Source organism: Dufourea novaeangliae, unplaced genomic scaffold (assembly GCF_001272555.1).
Source record: "Dufourea novaeangliae isolate 0120121106 unplaced genomic scaffold, ASM127255v1 scaffold147, whole genome shotgun sequence".
Classification (NCBI taxonomy): domain Eukaryota; kingdom Metazoa; phylum Arthropoda; class Insecta; order Hymenoptera; family Halictidae; genus Dufourea; species Dufourea novaeangliae.
The window spans coordinates 745,675-766,106 of record NW_015374029.1 but is presented as its reverse complement, the minus strand read 5'-3'; the positions used below and the strand labels follow the sequence as shown (position 1 = coordinate 766,106).

Sequence of the window (20,432 nt, the reverse complement as noted above, 5' to 3'; positions counted from 1 at the left end):
GTTCTACTGTCCTAACGTTCTACTATCCGAACATTGTATTATCCGAACGTTCTACTATCCGAATATTGAAATCCACGAACATTCTACTATCCGAACATTGTATTATCCAAACGTTCTACCATCTGAAAGTTCTACTGTCCTAACGTTCTACTATCCGAACATTGTATTATCCGAACGTTCTACTATCCGAATATTGAAATCCACGAACATTCTACTATCCGAACATTGTATTATCCAAACGTTCTACCATCTGAAAGTTCTACTGTCCTAACGTTCTACTATCCGAACATTGTATTATCCGAACGTTCTACTATCCGAATATTGTATTACCCGAACGTTCTACTATCCGAACATACGTATAGTACTTTCGCCCTACATAAACCTATATAAGCCCTATCCTTATAGAAACGGAAAAAATACCGGTATTTATTTCAGTTTTCGGTAACATATCGGTTTCAGTATAGCTTCGATGGCATAATACCGGCATCAAAATCATACCGGTTTAATTCCCTGCTGAATTTAACAATTAGTAAAGCTACGAAATCGCAAATAGTAATTTTCTAACTTAGGAAAAAGTTACCCCAATTTACGGTACCCTATTTATTTCACAATACCCGACACACCAACATCTAAACTTTTATCGTACCACATGTCCCACACTCCCCGTCACTCACAAGACATCGAATGCAACAATAACAACTGTAATAAAGATAAGGAACAAGTCAAATCCAGTAAGAGCCAACGTGACCAGAATAACATTGAAAGAAAAACCTCTCGTCTCGCGGCGTGAAGTCGAGTGTAAACCGAACCGAGCTAAAACAATGGATGCGCCTGAATGAAAAGTACGGATCCTCACCAATTCCAGCCGGTTCCAGCCAGTCGTCGAACGAAACAGAAGGAAGCGTGGGCCGCGAACAATTTCACCGTGAACGTAACGGCTCTCCACCGACGTAACATCTCCTTCGTCGCCCGCCAGGATTTAGCGCCTCTCGAACGTATCCCTCTGTCTCTTTCACGCCTACGAAGGAACCGGCGGCAGCAGCGGCGACAGATGAGTCAGAACGAATGGGCGGATTCGCCTTGCAGGCAACACAGTAGACTCGGGGGTAAGCACTCGATAAGGAGAGCAACCAGGGGGATGGAGGACAGAAAGAGAGAGAGAGAGAAAGGGTCTTGAGGGATGTTAGGATTTTCTGCTCCTAGACAGAAATAGTATAACCGGGTAATTCTCTCTCTCCGAGGTCCTGACCCAAACGAAACTTTCGGCAGCGAGCTATTTCACGTCGAATGATCTCTCTGGGCTCGACGATCCGATATTCGTGGACCACCCTGACGCTTCGACACGTCGACACGATTTTTCGTTCCGGGCGTCCGGATGTTGAATTCTATGGAGGAACGTCGAATTAACGAAATTTTGATTGCGGTTTGTGAAATTGGGGTTAACACTGTTTTTTCGAGTTCTTGTGACTAGGTTTGATGGAATACTTTGGTGGTTGAAGGAATTCTAGAATAATGCTAAGTGTATACTCTATCTGTGGAAGTTAAATGTTGATAGGAGAAAAATAGTACTTGATTTTCGCATCCCCGATTTCTTTAACCACTTCACAAACCCTGATTTTTCTATTCTATTTATATAATCTACCCATTATCCTATAAATCTATTATCCAAATGAAAGAAATTTTTATTTCGGTTTGTAAAAATAGGGGGTGGGTTAACACCTCTTGTCTTATGGGTTTGGTTGTGATTACGTTTGATGGAGCTACTTTATTGGTCGAAGGAATTCTAGAATTATACTAAGTGTGTATTCACCTGTGGAAGTTAAATGTTGATTGGAGGGAAATCGTACTTAATTTCGATTTAAACGAAACGAATGATGTTATAGTCTGTTAGGTTTGTACCATGAGACTCATAATAAAAATTTAACAAACAAAAACATTCGTTTAATTAAAATCAAATTCTATTTTCCTACTATCAATGTTTAATTTCCACGGTACTGGGTTAGTTTGAGTCAGTCTGACTCAACATTGCAAGGCTACTGCGATGAGTTTAACTATGACGTTTCGCTGCTTCACTGAAAAAAATTCCTTTGAGTTTAATTAGAATTTATACAGGCGTTGGTCTGACACTCAATGTGGTAAAAGTTTTTAATAGTTCGTAATTGACGCTAACGGTTGAAAAGACGAGTGGAATACAAAAATACTTGAAGAGGGCTTTAAAAAATTTTCTCCCAACTGTACGATGTGTTTTCGTAAAAATATAAAGTTCATTCATTTCGAAGCGAATTAGGGTCTAAGGAAAATTACAAATTACTTTGTACTATGGTTCGAATCCAAGGAAAATGAGTATCCTGGCTCTATTCGCGTCCCCGATTCCTTCGACCACTTCAGAAACCCTGATTTTTGTATTCCACTTATATAACCTAACCATTCCGTGTATTATATATGCGCTCGCAAAGACGTACGTGCCTGATATTTTGCCGGGGAAATTATAGTTCTTCGGGAATGGCAAGTGGCGATCGTGCAACCTTTTTCGTGTAGCCAATAATCGCGATGTCAGTACATATCGCGCTGCCACACTCTTATTCTGTATGTGGCACAATGCATGACTACGATAATTAACCCCCGGACCAGTAAATAGGTATTAATTTTTTTCTTTTGGAAAATCGTGTCCGTCCGTGGCTGTGCATGTAAAATTGTATAAGCTATCTCTTTAGTTCCTTATCTACGTGTAAATAATATGTACAGACTCCTTACATTGACTACGTGTTGATTTTACATTGATGGAACATTGTTCTATGACAAATTATCGATGCCAAAAAATGAACGTATACGAAATTAAATTTCTAATGGAACGAAGATTGTTCTGATGCTGTATACTAGGGCAGAATCGTGTTTTATCAACTAAAATTTGAGCAAAATTGTAATTATTCAGGGTAGAATGTAACATTGAGTAAATATTTATCTTAATAATTATTGTATATTCGGCATGTAATTCTACTCAGTTTTAAGTGAACAAATATCACAAGGTACAGATGTTTTAATTACCTGACACCTATTGAATCAACTATATACTCATTATAAGCTGATACTGCGTTCATGCAAAATATAATTTGCAATTTCTTCTCAGCCAATTTGTACTATTGAATTTTGTTTTGTATAAGTAGAAACGCAACGTCTTCTTGCAAGTAAACTACCATAAAAACTTCTTTCACGATAAATTTTATGTTCTCACCCACATAATTTTTAAAAGAATAAAAAATCATTCTTGTAAAAACCGTATTATTTCACAGTTTAGTCCTGAATAGGTCAAGTTACATAAAAGAAGTACACAACACACAAGCATATTTTTTACCAAACTCGAATTAACCCCATTCCAGGCAGCGCAAAAACCACCACCGGATGAAATAATACCGTATACTCCTCGATATTTCCTCGGATCGTCGCCTCGATCCTGGAATAAACCGATTACCCAAGGCGTCGCCGAAGAAAGCCGCCGAATAAGGCGTCGATCGGCTGAGATATCGACGCGATCCGTCAACGTTACGAGGTCCCCCCGCAAAAAAAAACCCCCCCCCCCCCGCCACTAGTCTCACTCGTGGGAAATCGTGTCCACGAACATATTCGTTCTCTTGTTGTTTTTTTTCCTCTTACGCAACGTGAAAAATTCCAAAGGAATTTTCAGATTTCACCTAGGCGATTTTTTACCGTGAGTAGCCAGCTGAGGGAGGAAATCCGTGAGAAATCCTCGATCTCGTCTTTTCTCCACCCTTAACAAGGCGAATGGTGACCAAGAGAGTCACGAATAAAAAAAAAAAATGAAAATAACAGTAAGCAGCCTCGAGGAGGGAAAACACCATAAGTGACCCGAAATTACGTTCGTTTCGTATTCATGAACGATCCAAGTGTTACTGGTATCGATCGATCGGACCTCATCTATTGTCCAACGTAACCCCCCCCCCCCCCCCCCCCCCCCCCCTCGTTTCCTTAACGGTGCATCTTCCTCTCGTATGGCGGGGTCCCCACGTGCACGCGTCATTTGAATACGCGACGCATCCCCGCCGCTCGACTCTCCCCTATTATGTGTAAATTGTATTATTTTTACCCCAAATACATCTCGCCCCGAGCGGCCGGCTTCGGCCTCTGGGGTCAACAGGTCAAATTGCACATGTCCACCGAAAGTCACCCCCGGCACGCTCGCGTCCCTGCGACAACCCTCAGGCACCCCTCTCTCTTTTTCCCCTGAAAGTCACGTATACTCGTACTGGAATCGTCCAGAGTGCCTAAGATTTTTGCGGCTGAAAAAAAGATGAGAAGGCTGAAGTTGTGAATTCCGGAGATTTCGTCGTGTCATGGTTTTTTTAACCGTGGGAAATCGGACGGTTCGGGGACTGGGATTACCTGTACGGGTGAGTTACGCGAAGAATTGGAGGGTTTATTGGTGTATAGTAATTGAAAAAATGGGGAATAATGCTTGATTAATATTTAGAAATTCTGCATTGTTAGGGAATAGGAACTTTGTGTTATTGTTTCTATAAGGGAATGTGTGATAAGTAGACTGAGAATGTTTATGCAAATTTGCAATTATAGGTAATTGTATCTGAAAATTAAAATAGATCATTGAATTCTGGACTACACATAGATAGTACTAAACTTCATTGAAACGTTTATATAGAAAAAAGAAGAATTAACAAAGTACCAAATTAGTAGACCCTATAAGTGTCAACAATTCCAACTTCAGCAATTAGAATATATTATTTATTACTAGACTGCGGATTTCATGCATTTATAGCGTATATGACTGCTTAAGACTGAATATGCAAACATATTTAATCAAGTTTGATGAGGTCTTCATTTTATTTTGACCTTAATAAAAACCTTATGAAAGTAAAATAATTTTTGTTTCATAACAGTTTTCCTAAAATGATCCAGAAAGATTGATATTTGCATAAACATTCGCTGTCTATTTATTACACTTTCGGTCCATTATTAAAATTGTGATAAGGAAAACTGAATATTGTGTAGTATATAAAAACAATGAAGGCTTTCTAAATTGTTGACATTTTCCACATTTCTAAACACCGGATTTGCTTCGAATTCTTCATATTCTATTCTTACGTATTAGTTTCAAAACTTTTCCATCCTCCTTCCTCCACCCTACTTTCAGCAACTCTTGTTCCTTAAAAACAACCACCAACAATGGCCAGTTACATACTCTCGAAGGAAAAAATGTTCTACAACTTGCGTTTCTTAAAAACAATCACCAACAATGGCCAATTACATATACACCCTCGAAAGAAAACTCTCGAAAGATGACAGAGCGTATGGAAAGAAAGTGACAGCGCTGGAAAGTGAGTGAAAAAAACTGTAGTGAAAAATCGGGACAAAAAAATCCGCGACATGGTCGCAACGGTAGAAAGTTAACGAATCTTGCGTGAAAGGGGTAGCGGTGTTTCGCCCTCAGCGTTCACCGGGGCGTAATAATTTCTCGCGTGATTTTAAAACCGTAAATTTTTTACCTTTTAACCACCGGGCTGCAGGCACCGTACCTTTTTTCTTCATACTTTACCAGGTCGCGCAGCCCCGTAGCAGTTGTGCTCGCTCATGAGACGTTGTTTTTGCGACAACAAAAACAACGATGTATTCTGCGCACCGTGCTGTATCTCGATCGGTTATCATTTCACACCGATTATAATAAAGCGCTGGTTAGACGAAAAAAAAAACGAAAAAAAAAAGACGAAATGCAAAAAAAAAAAACCTGAAAACGTAACGGGGACAGTGGTGGAAAGAGGGGGGACAGGGGGATGTAGTTAGACGCGAGAGACATCGGGGTGGAGGACTGAAAAAATATATATACGGACCATACTGGAACGGCAGAGAAAAAAAAAACGTCCCGTTCGGGGACCCTCGAGGTCTGGCGCGGATCTTAAATAAGTATATAATAATGCTGGCCTGTTGGGGCGTTTTTAACCCCTTCCTCGCGAACTTCCTTCGTCGCATCGAACTCTCTCCCGTCGTATTCTATTTTTTCTTTCTCTTCCCTCTCTCATCCATCAGGATGAATCGCACCGTGGTTCTTCCCCACGGCTAACGGATAAAATCTAAATTAACTAAATTAAGGGCCCGGGGGCCTCTTTCACCTCGTTTTTGCATACGATTTATACACAACCTTTTTTTCCCCGTACCAGCGTTCGAACAAAAAAAAAAAGGAACAGGAATGGAAAAACGACCGGTTTAGAAGGAGAAAGCGAGCAAACGGTGTTCCTTCTTTTCTTTTCTCGCGAGGATATATCCCGTTCTTTCGTTTCCTAGGCGCGCGCAGCAGTTTGCGCCGCTTCTCGCATCGTTCTCCTCTATAACCTCGCGGAAGATCGTTGAAAGGTCGATTTACGGTTATAAAATTACTCACGTGAAATTCGGGACCGTGGCGCGGCGCTTTTACGAGCAAGATTTATGCCCGACCCTCGCGCGCGCGCAGAGGGTGTACGACGTGTCAAGGAGGAAGAATGGAACCGCGAGAGATGAAGGACTTCCAGGGAAGCCTCGTTTGCAATTACGTTACTTACGCGAAAACAGCTGGATCTGGGGTACTGGAACCGCGTCTGATCCATTTTCTCCTGGAAAAGATAGAAAAATCAGTGTTAGAGTCTGTAGTATATTCGTTACGAATTTGTTTAGGTGGAAATAATTCTGAGAGATGTGGAAAGTGCACAGGACTGCTCAAAATATTGGGACCACTTGTAATTAGTCTGTATTATTGAAGAAATAAACTCTTTCTCAGTTAATGTAGGTAAACTTAACGTAAATTTTTGTAATGTACCACTTCATTTCTTTAACATTATTTCTTTTTCTACTTATGTGTATATGCACATATTATCTTGGAAATTTATAAAAAGTGAGGAAATATTTTATCTTCCTATGTGACAAAATATGACTTCACCTTTGGTCGAGTAGATGATACAAAGTCTTTTTCCTTTTGGCATGTTCAAAAATGTACACATCCTGTTCCAGTATCAATGTCCTAATATTTAATAAAAGTATTTATTTCTGTTTTATTCGGTGTGATCAGAAATAAACGTCAATATTTTCATCTCCTCATTGTAAAAAATAGTAATAATCAAAGCATCTGTGTATTCATTGTCGAACTATGAACGCCCCCCTCATTAGCACCTCAAAGACACATTCTTTCTGCTTCTCTTATTTCCCAATCTTTTTTTGCAGTTAATGAACGGATATACTGTTTCGTGGATAAAAAAAAAGGTCACGATTTTGGCAACAACGGGCGAGGGTGCGAATACCGTCTATTCAGATCCGGTGACTTTTTCACGGAGCACGGTCACGTTCTGTTTGGTCATTTTTCCAGTAGCCACCCTCTTTTTTGACCGTTTGACCATATGTGACGGTCACGGGGAATCCGGTCGGATCGATTGATTTTGCGCAATAAAAGACAGGAAAACCCCCGTGAAAACGTGAACGGGCATGAATGGCCGCCTCGTTTAGCCTAGTCAAATTATGACGCGGCGGCGGTGTTGACCTTCGTTGTAATGATACGTTAAGTTCGCCCTGCGGGAGAACGACCCTCGAAAAGAACGGGAAATCTGTCGAACCGAGGGACATTTTTGGGTGTGGACCGAATTTGTCCGTTCGACAAAATACTGCACTTTTGCTAGAAATATATTCTGTTTTAGTCGACTTCCAAAATTATCTTTTACAGTAATGAATTTATTAGTCGTGGAAAATTAGTTTATAAAATAATATTACGTATACTCATATTCCACTATTTTGTATTAATAAAGCTGTAAAATGAATTGCTTTCGAAATATCTTCTCATTTTAAAACGATAACGAGGGTGGGTATTGTTGCAGAAACAGAGTCTTTTAATTTCTTCAAAATAAATATCAGGTTGGTAAAACATAGTAAATTATTTATTGGTGTACCTAGTAGATTAATTAACTACTCAAAGCTACCTGCAACCTTCTAACGTCTACTAATACAATATATAACCATGTATAACAAAACACGATGAAATAAAATCATTACCAAAGATCAGCAGAATTTTTTTTATTTTCAACCCCCTCCAACTCAATGCATATTGTAATGTACGATAATTTTAATGTATGTGTTGAAGCTATAATACATACATATTATATATTATATACATTGCAATGTACAAATGGACTAAAGCAAACATAAAATAGCTTCAGGAGAAGCATTAAAAATTTTGTACATTGCAATGTGCACTGGGTTTGAGGGGGTTATCCTAATTAATTCCTCGCTAAATGAAACTTCCTTTTAAATCTGAATCTCGTAAAACAATCTATGGATATTTAATTTTCATTTGTGCAGAATACAATCTACTTAAAGTTTAAAAACAACTTCTACTCAACGATCAACATTTATCATATATCACAATTTTTCAATTACTTCTGACTTATTCTTCCCAGCCACAAAAAGAATGACCCTACAAAGATCTAACAATCAGCTCCACACTCCATATGCCCCAAGCAAACCGATCACCAGATCCGAACCGCAGACGAAAAGTAAACGGAAAAGCAGCAGCGGGTGAAAGTGGTCCGTGGCGCGAGATCACCGACCGATCAATGAACGTATTAGCGCAGGGGTGGTGGAGGGGGGTGGTAGGGGGGATTTCGTGCGATTCAGCGGAAAAAATACATTTGTCAGGGAGTCCACGATCCTCAGCCGGAGGATCTCTATCCGGGAAGATTAATTACTCCGTCGGTTGCCGGCGAATAATTAATTAACGTCGGGAATAATGAAATGGCTCGCCTCCGTTTTTTGTTTTCCGCTGACCCTGCGCGCCTGTCGTGACGGCGTAATCAAAGGATCGACGCTCGGTGACCCTCGACACTGACCAAAGGATCAGTATAAAACCGAAGAAGAATATCCACCTGTCGACCGGACCCTCGTCGCTCTTTAAACCCCAGAAACTTGTTTCCACGTGGACGAACATCACACGGTATATTGCCGCCTTTTGTCCCAGTGCCGTTCGCAAGGTACGTTTTCGAATTCGAAAAAAAAAACGTCACACACCGTGAGACACGAGTTTTTCATCCCTGGGTATCGTGATCTTGTCGGTTACCGTCGTCGACGGTTTTTTTTTCTCATGATGTTTGCAGAAGGGTTACGTTACACGGATCAGAACGTCGTGGCGTCTCTGCTTACCGTAGCGGCCCTATGCTAAATAGGGGTGGCTCGTTCGAAAGGAGGGAAAAAAAAATATATTAATAGCCATCCAGCCTCCTCCTGGGACGTTTTTTTCCCCTGGCGCAACCCTATCCCAGCACCCCTGTGTCTCCTATCTTCTTTTTTCTTTCGTTTCTCCACGGTCACCCCTATAACGGGCCCCCGTGTGCGGTAAGATATACCCGTGATAGCGCGACGGCCCAACCGACTTTTTCCTACCCCCGTGGCCATCTTCCAAATGAACAGTCGCCTCTCGAATCCGTCTAGAGTGCCCGTCCATATTCTATCGAGGAGCATCGAATAATAAATATCGATACGGGTTCAACCCTTGCCCCGGGGTGAATTATTCGAGGGTATTTTTGTGTTGGCCGAGAGACACACGAGGTTTTCGGGTGGTTCGTATACTCCATTGAACGAGGAAGAAGAAGATTTATCTTCGAATACGGTTTACTGGAAGTAGATGTCGGACGTGAAACGCAAGTATCAACCCTTGGAGTATTGGGGAGTTCGGAGGTCCCGTGGAAGAAGCACGTAATGGGTCAATATTGACCCGTATGTATTCTTCTTCATCACTCGAGTGAGTGATTCTTGCTTATCAAAAGTGACATTTCGAACTGTACAGAGTATTTTTTCAGGGAATATTAGTTAACAAAATATTAATAAATGTAACTACTTGATGATTGTTGGTCGTGAAATAAAAGTCATATAAATGAAAAATGGAAACTAAAGCTCATTTTATATACTACTTAAGTCTTACAGGTACGAAAGTAAATGAAGGCGGTATTTCCAAACAGAGGGAATATACTCTTGCTCGTAACTATTAGGATACTTATCAAAAATGCAGTAAATATTACAGGACCTTGCAGAATTGCTGAAGGTCTACAAGAAACATTGTTCAAGAGATATTAAAGCTCGATGGGTAACCCTTGTGTTAAGTAATAAACTTAATCTTACGAAACATTACCTTATCTTCGTACAAACCAGGTGTCCTAATACATTTTTTCTCCAACATATAAAACTGAATAATCCTGCCCAAAGGATTAAATTTCTCGAGAAATCCGTATCGCCTTATCGGCTCCAATATGAAGAATCGTCGGCCTAAGGCAGTCACCATGAGCTTTTAAAAAAGTGAATCAAGGCAGACCCTGTGTTCAGACATGGTAGTTTCAATCCTCCATACTTTCCAGAAACATTCTATTCCATCGAGCACCCGGACATAAGGGTGCAAAACGCAACACCCAACAGCCATCCTGCCAATTCAGCGTTCCCGTCACGGTGAAATCATCAGAATCAACGCTAGGACCGTCATCCCCAGGCCGTCAGTCTGCCAATCTGCAAATCTGTCCGCAAACTAGGAAAATCTCCGGGCCCATAGTGTCGCGTCGAAAGGGTTGCGTAGTCACGGATTCGGGCTGTTTTGACGATTCCGGTGTCGCCCGGTTGGAGCAGCTGTTGTTTTGTTGCGCAAGCAGGGCAAGCAAGGCAAGCAAGCGAGTAAAGCTGCCCGCGGGGGATTTCCATGGGGGTGTCTCGGACGTCGTTCGTTGTGTCCGTCGGTCCGTCTGTCTGTTTTCTGTCTCTTTTTCTCTCTCCTAAGCCTGAAAGGGTTCCCTGTTATGCTCGCCGTTCACGCATGTGGAACTGAAAGGCCGACCGTTCTGCGACTCCCATTATATCACCTATCACCTTCGTCCACCCCCTCGAATACATATGGCCCCGTCTATGGGCTACATGGGGGCGCGTCATCTTGCAGCTTGCGCAATGATCAGGAGGATGATCCTGTCTCTCTTTCTCTCTTGCCTCCCTATTCCTCTCTGCGTGTTGAGTTCACGGGGGCCACGCGTTGACGCGCTCGTATTCCATTAGCGTCTGCAACCGAGAATCGGCTGAACTTTTGGGGGTAGATTAGAGAAATGAACGGGGATGACGGTACGGTTTTGACGATCTTGATGGGAACCGTGTCCTACCGAGGAGGTTTGTTTATTTCTTTCGTTGAATTTGTTTATCGTTTCTATGTGTTAGGAAACTTGATGGGTGATGTTGTTGTGGAGATTGTTGGGGTTGGTTGTTGATAATTAGAGGCTAGGATGTGACTGAGGAATTGTTGTAGCGATAATAGGATTTGTTGAGCAATGTTCGTGAGTAGAAAGAGTAACTTAGTGGGTATATACAGACTCCTTTCGATTATTGTCGGCTAGTTGTACACGATTATTGTACAGGCGTTATCCCCACCACTGGGGATGCGTTGTCCGTTAAGTCTCCGCTTTTAAAACACGAATTTAGAAGGGCCTGAAGCATTTTTCCCTATAAGATTATTGTTCTGGCGTGGACCTGAGTTCGGGACAATAATCGAGAGGAGACTGTACCTATTTTTGGTGGATTTTAGAGGCATGTGAAAATTGGGAGGTTTATAAGTGCAATATTAATACGCTTTTGGGCGTCAACAATTGGTAGAATATTTTTAGGAGTCTTCCAGAATACACACTGTCGTTGACCAGGGACAGTAACAAAGATTGGTTTGTGTGTTACGATGTCATAATTGTTTTTTATTGAATTTTTCACCTGGTCTAAGAATTCTTCAGGGAAAATTATCCAATTGCACTGAATTTATTTTTCAAGGCATATAATGTTAGTGACATATATTCACTTGTTTTTATTAGCATTCAAAAAACCAAATAAATACTTTATATTTCACGAGAAAGTAATGAAGTATTAGGCTGAAAATTAATGACTTTATAGGACTCTTTGCAAGGTTTATTAATAGTTTACGAGTCCTTTCCAGTTTCCCAATGATACGAACGAGAAATTACGCTCCTGCTATACTCCGTAAGTTATTTGATACATTTTTACCCCTTTACACGTTAAAATATGTTTGTATCCGCCATATACATTTAGTGCAATAAAGTTGTCAAAAACCTTAACCTTCATGAAGATAGAATGAAGAAGACACTCAGAATCTTTCAGTGCAGAACAGCTGAAATTAATAATTCTAAAATATTTCACATCTTTTAATTCACGTTACTTATTTATTAGAATACTAACTTATAATTTATTACATACAGTATTATTTCTGTATATTATCATATTGTTCATTATGAAATGACAAAACATACTAGAACCACAAAAAGAATACAGAGGGCATGTACATTAACCCTGAAGACCATATACAATTATAAAAAAAATCATATATAACAAATGTAAGACGCCAAACGTTGTCAAATCATCATCACTCACAGAGCACACTGAAAAATCCAATCAACAGCTGCCCGTCACAAGTCCCCATTCCTCAAAACGTCAGAATAACTCACTGTCTGCTCATTCCCAGAGAGGTTTCCACATATTATCAAAAAAATTCAATGTCCAAGCACCAAACGTCCACATCTCCACTCCCCCGCCCCCCCAATCCCCACCACCAACAATAAATTTCGGAACAAAAATAATTCTCCCAAGTTAGCCACCCGGAAATCAAGCACCGCGATCCACCGAAGATACGCCTCTCCCGTAAGCGCAATTAAACGGCCTTGTTCGAGAGTGCACACATACGCATACCCACGGGTGCCTCGGTTATTGAGCATTCATTAAGACCGGCGTTAACAGGCTAGAAACTACGATGAGGGCAGGGTCCACGTGCGAATATCTTCTTCCTAGGCGCTTCCTTTCCTTCCCCTCCCTCCCTAAACCTCATCCATCCTCTAGTACCTCTTTCTCCGTTTCCTACGTCGGCGACCTCCAGTCGCAGGACTGCAACAACCTCACCTGGTCTGATGGACTCTACACACCAGACGGAGACAACCAAACCTTCCTGGTTACTACTCGCCTTTCTCTCTCTCTCTCTCTCTCTCTCTCTCTCTCTCTCTCTCTCTCTCTCTCTCCTCGTCTCGTTCGCCGCGCGTTAATTATGAGGAGGCTTCCGGCGATCTAGATTTCATTCTTTACCCGCGCCGCTTAGGCACCGGGAAATGATAATAGGTACGTGACCCATGGTGGTCAGTTCACACGAGAAACGAGACTACACTTCGGGGAGGGCATACATATCCCGGTGCACACGGCCTCCTCCTCTCTGTTGTGTGCCGAGCAACAGCAGCAGAGGCCGCCGGGGCCTCAACGTTGACGTAGGAGTGGGGGCCGTTCGGGTAATGAGCGGGAGAGGTGGGGTGGGGGGGGACAGACAGCGCGTACCTCGCGCCGACTCGCGCGTTATACGGCAGCGGTGGCGAGGAGGCACCGGTGTCAGCGGCGTTCCCCCCTCCCCATCGACTTCCACAATGCGCCTTGTACTCTCCCACACTCAAGGAGTCTCACGCCCTCACATCCTCCCGCTCTGAGCGGCTCGCCGAGAGGAAACCGAGGAGGACCCCGCGAGAGCGCGAGTGACGACGACGACCAAGTCCGCGGGCATTTCACGGAGGCGACCTCTTCTACGGCGAGACCGACCGATTCCACACCGTGGCGAACATGACCGAGCGCAGGAGGGGACCACCGTGAAACCAGCGCGATTGCAAAGTGCAGACGTGGGTAAAGAACGGAGAACAGACCGCGCGATTCTTGTTGACTTTTGGAAACTTTCGAACGGACACCTGTTGAGAGATTTCGGGTGTACGGTGGCGCACGGTCAGGACCGGTGCTACCATTAATGGGCTGTGCTAGTGTCACGGCTATATAATAAGGCAACATTTGGGAATTTTTTAAAGAAAAACTATTGGACTTATCAATTTGAATAATATATATATATATATATATTTACTAAGTAATATTTGTAAAGTATGCTATATTTTTATAAAGTAGAAACAATGTATTTTTTAAGAGTTACAGTTGGTTTGTGAGAGCGTTTTAACGAAATTTTCTTTTCATGGCGGCCATAGTATAGACTCTTGTGGTTGTGTGAAATAAAAGAAACAAATATTTTCTTAATTTGTATGTGTGTGACTATAGCCTGTACCAGAATAATTTAGAAAATTTGAGAAATAAAAAAATGGCGCCTTCCTAAACAGAAGGTTTAATTTATTTGAATAAAAATGGCTGGTTTTTTAACCCGTAAACTTGTAATTTTTAATATATCGAAAAGCTCGTGGTACGGGCTAGAATGACACACCTGATGAACAGATATGCCAAGTTTGAACTAAATTGGTCAATTAGTTTTTAAGTTATCAGGGCCGCGCATTAAGAAAAAGTAGCTTCGAAAAAAACGCGATCAAAGTTTCAAGTACTGTTTTAGAGCATAAAAATAGAAATGTTTCATACTTACAGTTAATCACCTATTCCAGGCTATATAATACACCTTCTTCTTAAAAAAATTGTTGCAAATTGCAAAAAAGAAAATTCCGATTTCCTAAAACCGTCACACTAGCATAGCCCCTTAAGGTATTCTAGGCAGTCTCCTAGGGCGGAAACCATGAGAAGGCGCAAAAATCCAGCCGGTCTTATTGAACGGTGCAGCAGATATTCTAATAAGAACATTTTCTTTAACGTAATGAATATATTTTAATACTTACCATTTGCATAAAAAATTAAATTTCTAAAAATCCCTATGTATTTCTTTAGTGAATTTTATGTTGAACACAAAAATGTTTCGCATTTTGTTAGATCAAATAATTTTCAGGTTATCCTGCACGCAGATTAGGTGCTCACTTAAAAAGGGCCAAACGTGGATCAGTCTCATTTTTTAATTGCCATCGATGCGCCTATTCGGGTGCAACTGGTTTCTTAATATGACACTTGTATATTGCAATAAAGAATAGTAGTATAGGTTAGTAGGAAGATTTCATTTATAGTACATACTAAGTTTTATTAGTATTGTAACAAATCAAGTATCAGTACTAAGAAAATTGGTGTTTGGTCTGCTGTGCTAGATTATAATGCAACGTTTTAACGATTGATAACAACATTGTTTCTTGAATATATTAAAATACTAGATGGTTTATCAGATACCCAATTAAAATTCAGTACTCCTATATAATTATATTTCTCACGATTATATTATACCTTCAACACACGCAAATCTCCATAGAATCCGCTTTCGTAAAAGTCGGAACTTAAATAAAAAGCAAACTTTCCTAAGTAACATCAATTATTAACTATCGAAACGTAAAAGGCTAAGAAAATATACACATTTACAAAAATCCAAGGCGAAAATGCCACTTAATTTTCAGAGAAACATCCTGACCACCGATTATATCGTCTGACTAATCAACAGTGATTAAAAAATCCCCAACGAACAAAAGCTTTCATTAAAAAAAGAAAAGATATGCTGATCAAGATTTAATTCATTTCATACAATACTTTCCTACGAGTACTAAGACTTCACTCTGAAACTTAAAATTCTGTCACACAATAATGATTGTTATCGTATTAATGACTTGAACGTGTGAAGCACGCTGTCCATACGCAAGCCAACGTTCACTTTCACCGACCAAAAACGTCGATAATTTAATTACTCGTTAATAAACGCCATCATTAGCTCCGCCGTGGCGGCGATCGCGTCACACCGTGAACGAGGGATCCTTCGGTGTGCGACAACATTGACATTTTCTCTGGGTCGGGTAAAAATGTCCGATCGCTCGTGGCGCGTGAGTTATCCAATCGGCGAGTGTATTATAGGCGAGAAAGCAGCTGGGAAACCTAACAGTTTCGAAAAGGCCGCGCGAGTGACCGGAACACACGGTTCTCCTTACCGTGCCTACAGGTAGCAACCAAGGTGCGCTGGTTTGCCTCTTATCTCTGATCTTCGGCCCGTTCCACCGCGACCGGTGTATGTAACTCCGTTTCATTAATGTTAATAGTCGCCCAGCGCGTCGCTAGGCGTTTTCAATGGCTCCTTATCACCCTATCCGTTAGACAGTTCTTTATTTATAATAAAGGGCCTTGTAGAACTCGACGAGTTGCATATCTCTTCGGTTAACACGGCAATCTTTATTAACGCGCACCGGTACATGCGACCCCTCGTTGTTGGCGAACGCTCTTCTATACGCGATATTTAATTATTAGACAAATAGAATGGTTTTTTCTTACAAGGGAAGTTCGGTAATCCGACGATTCAGATTTTTTTTAAAGTCTGCAGGTTTGCAGGGGACCTCAAGAGAAGTATACCGCAATTTTTGTTGTTGGCCCAATTTTAATTCTTTAGGGTGAAAACATTCTTTGAAGGTAGATAGGTGTTTCCATATTTACCTGTATATCTTTAAAACTATCGTACATATAAAAAAATTGTTAGAATAAACATTGAATGGTTTTTTATGCTTTATAAAACGATGCAATTAAATTGATAATTAATAAATGTGGGGGGATGTTTTTATTTAAGATATGTTTTATATAAGATGTTTTTATTAAGTATAGCGCAATTTTTGTTTTTGGCCCAATTTCAGTTCTACAGGGTGAAAACATCCCTTGAAGGTAGATAGGTGTTTCCATATTTCCCTGTATATCTTTAAAACAATCGTAGATATAAAAAAATGGTTGCAATAAAAATTGTATGGTTTTTTATGATTTATAAAACCATTGCAATTAAATTGATAATTAATGAAAGTGGGGGGGATGTTTTTATTTAAACAAAGAATTTTTATCAATTTAATTACATCGTCTTATAGAGTATAAGAAACCATTCAATTTTTATTATAACCATTTTTTTATATCTACGATAGTTTTAAAGATATACAGGGAAATATGGAAATACCTATTTACATTCAAGGGATATTTTCACCCTGAAGAACTGAAATTGGGCCAAAAACAAAAATTGTACTATACTTCTCTTGAGGTCCCCTACAAAGCTGCAAAGTTTAAAAAAAATCGGAATTTTCGTGTTACCGAATTTCCCTTGTTAGATTGTTTTAGTTATATGGAAGATAATTTTGAATTGGGTTCGATCGTACATCGACAGATACTGTCGATCGAGCTTGGAAAAGTAACATTTACTGTATTTGTAAGAAGATATCGTTAAGGCGTGTGTAAATTTGAATGTACATTGACGTGAAAACTCGACTTCCGTTAGGGGAAAAAGTGGCGTAGAATAAAAGTCTCCTGCCACTTAGTAAATTTATTTAAAGTACTGAAATAAATGTTAAACCGAATGTTAATTTGGCATAAATTTCAGCAACTAAATGGTACTTTCACTAGGGGAAAAGTGATGTAAGGGAAAGACCTCCTACAACTTCGTGTCAGAGTTACTGAAATTTATGCTAAATTAACATTCGGTTTAACATTTATTTCAGTATTTGAAATAAATTTATTAAGCGATAGAAGGCCCTTACCCCTACATTGCTTTTTCCCCTAACGGAAGCCGAGTTTGCCCGTCAGTGTACCCTCGCGAGCAAACTCGGCTTCCACTAGGGGAAAAGTGACGTAAGGGTAAGTCCTCCTATCACTTAGTAAATTTATTTTATCTACTGAAATAAATATTAAATCGAATATTAATTTGGCATCAATTTCAGTAATTCCCAATACCAAGTGGTAGAAGGCCTTTTCCCTAGTGGAAGCCGAGTTTGCACGTCAGTGTACAAACAATGATAGTGATGGGCACCATCGACTAAATTAAACTATCGACTAATGACTATTTAGTCGCAACATACTATCGACTATTTAGTCGATAGTTTTTAGTCGACTGAAATTTTGCTTTATAGGTTATGTATAGATTATGACGTCAACTTTTCAGCACCATTGGTGTATTCACCTTTTAGAAATGTATTAGTTCATAGATAGAATTTCAAAAATATAAGTGGTAAACAAGTTTTTTTAAACAATTACTAATATTCGATTTTTTGTAAGCTATTTAATATTGGCACTTAAAAAATAAACTGCACATAAATTTTTTATGAAAATCAATTGGGTTATAAGCAATAATTTGCACAGTTCTTGGTAATGCATAAAAAAATATATGAAAAAATTGCAATTGGTTTGCATCACGAAGAAAATAATCAAGATCCAGTCAATAGGGATCAATAGCTCGATAGCGACTAAATTTAGTTGACCGAAGTAGTCGCTTCAAGCGGCTAAATTAGTCGACTGAAAGTAGTCGTTGGTTACTATCGACTTAGTCGATAGTTGTTAGTCGATTGGGGCCCATCACTAAACAATGATGTTGAATTCAGAATATAATACTGATAGATAGGAAAGTGAAAGAATTGAAGTAAATTGGAGTAGCTATTTTGCAAGCAATTAGTTCATGTTTTAATTCTACCTACTCATTGGCAGATATCTGTATCGGAAACGTTACTTAGGTACATGAATAGGGGGGTGGGGGCTTGCATTCGCCATTTTGTTGGCCGTCTACGCGATTTGTCGTTCGAAGGTTAATGACAATGAATGCTCCCTCACTGAATCTCGTCTGTTACAATCGTACACATTCCTCATTATCATTCAGTTTGCTATCCATTTCCTTCTCCGTATGCATTACAGAATTGCGTATAATCGAGCCGTGCTAATATTTATCACGCTGAGAAAATAGTCGAAGAAATTCTACGTATTTAACATTATAACAGTTACAATGGTAACCTTGACGTATTCAAACAACTTCCCACTTCTTATCAATTTAACAGTTTACAGTCTTTCAGATACAAGTGACACAATCGTTTTTCTTTCAATTGTTTGTTTATAAAGGTCACATCCACCTTCATCACGTTATTAGTGACTACAAAAAAAGTAATTATTGTACAATATAATTACAAGACTTGAAACAAATTTCAGTTTAGTACATCTATTAATATACATTCTTCATTAAATTATTAGAACATTACAAATAATGTTACGTATGTATTTGGTACATAGGTGGGGATATTCAATCCACATTTAACTTCTAGTCCTCATAATTAAGCATATATTATTCAATTTTACTGAAATCTTCATATTTTGTTATATAGATTGCTATCCTCAAGATAGAGTAAAAGTCTGTAACTCAAAATTTACTGCATTTAACATTACCTTGCCTCCCATTGGGAGATGAAGCTGTTCTTTAATGTTGAAACATTCTGCAATTCAACAAGTGTCTTACTGAAATACACAATTGCAAGAATTACACTATATCGGTTAATTCTTACTTATCAGGCATAAATGTAACACAATCTCTCTACCCGACTAAAAACCAAATTTTCTAATAAGATCTCGAATAAAACAGACCAGACACCAGGCCAGTGAAATTCAAGAAGATCAAATAATCTAAAAACAACGACAGATCCATTACCGACATCACATCCGTTACTTCAAAAGACGCAGTAACAGGTGTTACTCGAACAGATTAAAGCGCAAATAGAATCCCATTAGATTCCCTTATCGATCCTCCATCGTAGATCGACGACAAACGAACGTCGTTCCGTGAATACCTACCCCGTGTCCCAAAAGATCACCGAACATGAATTATGTCAAGAGAAAAGGGAAGTAGAGAGAACAAAAGAAAAACAAAAAAAAAAATAGAGGAACGTGCATAAATTAACAGGCTGTCGCGGGGGACCAGGTCCGAGTTCTCCGCGCAGGAAAGTGGCATTATTCCACGTAACGAGCGTCTCTCTCGGTATCGCGGATCCTCGCGTCATTCCTGACCTCGTGCCGCGACCTATACGAATGTACGCAGTGGAAAAAGGAGAGAAAAAAAAAATCCCTCCCCGTCTCTCGTTCGCGTACACAGAGAAAGTTTCCGATGGCTCTGTGAGAAACTGGCCCTGCCTCGCGTCGCGCCTCCTGACGCGGCGCTGTCTCGTTACCACGACAGACCGCAAAAACGCGCGCGCCCGTCGACCGGCTTATACAGCCCGGGGGACTTTCGTTGATTTACACCCACGAGGAGGACGACGGTGGTGTGTTGTTTGGCCGCGACTCGCGCGTATGCCCGCTTATCGAACACGCGTTGTTTGTCGAACGGCTTCCGCGGATAACCACGCGTGATGCTGAGCGAAGAACGGGCTCACGGGAACGAGACGGGTTACGAGTACAGTGGGTAGAAAAATTATGTTGGATACACCTTTTTCCAATAGTACAGACGAGGTAGGGGAAAGGTGTCTAAAACGATCCCTCGGGGTAAAATGATTCTTGGCTACCCTGTGGCTATTAGTGGTGCTATATCGTAACGTTGTTCTATAATAGTTCTCCACGCATGTCACTAGTCGTTGCTGGAAGTGCCATGGGAATGTCAGTGCCCTGTGTGTTGTCCAGAAGATAAATGTAAAATTAGTGCAATTTATCTAAGATAAGGTCTTTTTCAATGTTGTGTCACTTTTGTCATGAACGGTTTAATGTGACAGCTGCTTCTT

At 40.3% G+C, this 20,432-nt stretch overlaps 1 long non-coding RNA gene across 1 annotated transcript in view; it reads right to left on the bottom strand.

Moving 5' to 3' along the window:
- The window catches only part of LOC107189422, a 167,149-nt gene that overhangs the window by 98,999 nt on the left and 47,718 nt on the right, over positions 1–20,432 (bottom strand). The window contains exon 2 of the long non-coding RNA XR_001516233.1: positions 6,564–6,614. This is a non-coding gene — a long non-coding RNA (uncharacterized LOC107189422). The remainder of the gene's footprint in view (positions 1–6,563; positions 6,615–20,432) is intronic.